The sequence below is a fragment of the Cynoglossus semilaevis genome, chromosome 17, assembly GCF_000523025.1.
Source record: "Cynoglossus semilaevis isolate Cse_v1.0 chromosome 17, Cse_v1.0, whole genome shotgun sequence".
Classification (NCBI taxonomy): Eukaryota; Metazoa; Chordata; class Actinopteri; order Pleuronectiformes; family Cynoglossidae; genus Cynoglossus; species Cynoglossus semilaevis.
Window position 1 is genome coordinate 2699266 of NC_024323.1, and position 2207 is coordinate 2701472.

At 34.6% G+C, this 2207-nt stretch overlaps 1 non-coding gene across 1 annotated transcript; it reads right to left on the reverse strand.

The window, feature by feature from the left end:
* Positions 1–837: 837 nt before the first annotated feature.
* On the reverse strand, positions 838–910 carry trnar-ucg (transfer RNA arginine (anticodon UCG)). Its single transcript has one exon. It is a non-coding gene; the product is annotated as a tRNA-Arg (tRNA).
* Positions 911–2207: the final 1297 nt, after the last annotated feature.

The following is a 2207-nucleotide window of genomic DNA, read 5'->3' on the forward strand; positions in this document are numbered from 1 at the left end:
ATGATAATTCGGAAGATGGCTTAACTGAGAAAAAAGGTTAAAGTTAGACACAAGCAAAGAGGGAAACCACCACGGAGATAGTAAAATAACCACAAAAAAACAAAAACAAAAAACAAACAAACAAACAAAAAAAAACTTGACGTCTTGACATAAGCTTAGCAAAAAATAGCATGTAGTATAAAAAATGCTTAAAAATATATACATATGTATATATATGTGTATATATGTATATATATGTGTATATACTGTATATGTGTATGTGTGTGTATATATATATATATATATATATATAAATGTCTAGCATAAAACTGTAAAAGTCATGGATGGATGGATGAACGGATAGATAGATAGATAGATTTTTATTATTTTTAAATGATTAAAATGAAAAGATTATCAATTTTTGGTATTGTATAAATATATAAATATATGATTTATTTGGTATAAATCATTGGTAGTAATTGGTATCAAGTGGTAATGAAAATGATAAAATTGACTGACCAAATACAGTACAAACAAACAATGTGTAAACAAATATTTAAAGAAAATATATTTGAAAATATATACACAGGGGTCCAGTGAAATAAGAGAGATGGTTCAAATATTTAAAAATAATTTTGAACTTCATTGATCCCATATTTTGGAAGTTCTTGTGTTTTAACAGTTAGCAGGGGATGGTTCAAATATTTAAAAAAAAAAATTGAACTTTATTGATCCCATATTTTGGAAGTTTTTGTGTTTTAACAGTTAACAGGCTCCAAGCATGTAGTTCCTCCGGGAATCTAACGCAGGACTCTCTGTTCCCAATGCAGGTATGCTAACCGCTACACCATAAAGAAACGACCACGAAGGGACTCGAACCCTCAATCTTCTGATCCGAAGTCAGACGCCTTATCCATTAGGCCACGCGGTCACATGGAGACAGCTACAGAATGAACGTTGGAGTTAATATGTCTTGAAAAACAAACAAACAGGGAAAACAAATAAAAGAAAAAAGAAAGAAAAAAAAGAAAAACCAACAAAACAAACAAATACAAATAAAGAAAACGATCAAGTGACCTCTAACCCTAGACCCGGGGTCGGCAGTCCGCTGCTCTTTCACCCTACTGTTGTGACTCGCTGTGACTTTAAAAAAAAAAAATATTTAATTTTAATTAAAATGTGTTTGTTTTATTTTAGTTTGTTCTTTATAAATATAATTCTAAATTTTGAAGATAAAGGTAATCCTTAACATTTTTTAAAAAATATATTTTTGTCGCTCAAAATATGCGTTACGCATGCCTCGGATGTGCGACATCCGGAACGTATCCGGTAGCGCTAATTTCTCTGGCACCTACACCACCTGCGTGGTCGGTTGAGCTTTTCGACCACTGGTGAGTAAATGATGGTTAAATCCAAGAAAAAGAAAAGTTCCTGGAGAAAAACAGAACGTTTAATGCTACGTGGGCAGATTAATTTGCGTTCACCGCTAGTGAGACTGGTTCGTTGTTGCTCAGAATCGCAAATGGAGTGAAACCGAAAACAAACACAAAGTGTTCGAACCATGGAATGACATCCCCGACATTTACATGAACGTGAAAAGGTTCTGCATTTTGGGGATCCTGGTCCAATCTTCGGATCTCTACATACATGCTGTATGTGAGCATGAGTCTTCTCTTCTCCCACATGAACTTTATTAAAAACAAACATCGCTAACAAACAAGGCCTCACAGACGACATCTTACGTTGAAGATTAAGGTGACGTCCTACAGCCCTGATGTGCAGACGCCGAGGTTCCGGAGCAAAAACCACAGGTAAAATAAATGTTTTTTGGCTATTAATTTGCATATGCAGTAGCTATATATTCATATGCACAGTGATCCCTCTCCTTTCGCGGTAGTTGCGTTCCAAGACCCACCATATATATATATTTACCCTTTACGACCCTCCCCCACACAGTTATCAACCCTCCCTAGAATGTCTTACCCTTTCCAACACAATTGTATGCACAGTAGAGTTGTAGAATGGAAATATAAGACATACGTCTGTCTTTAAGTATACTTTTAGTGTTTAAAGTTTGTTTTTTTTTTCACGAAAATATCACGGTTTTGTTTTAACCGTAAAAACCGCGATATAGTGAAATTATTATCAAACAAATCTGCATTGTACTGGGGGAGCGTAAGGAGAACCGCGATATAGAGAGGGACCACTGTATGTATGTATATATATAT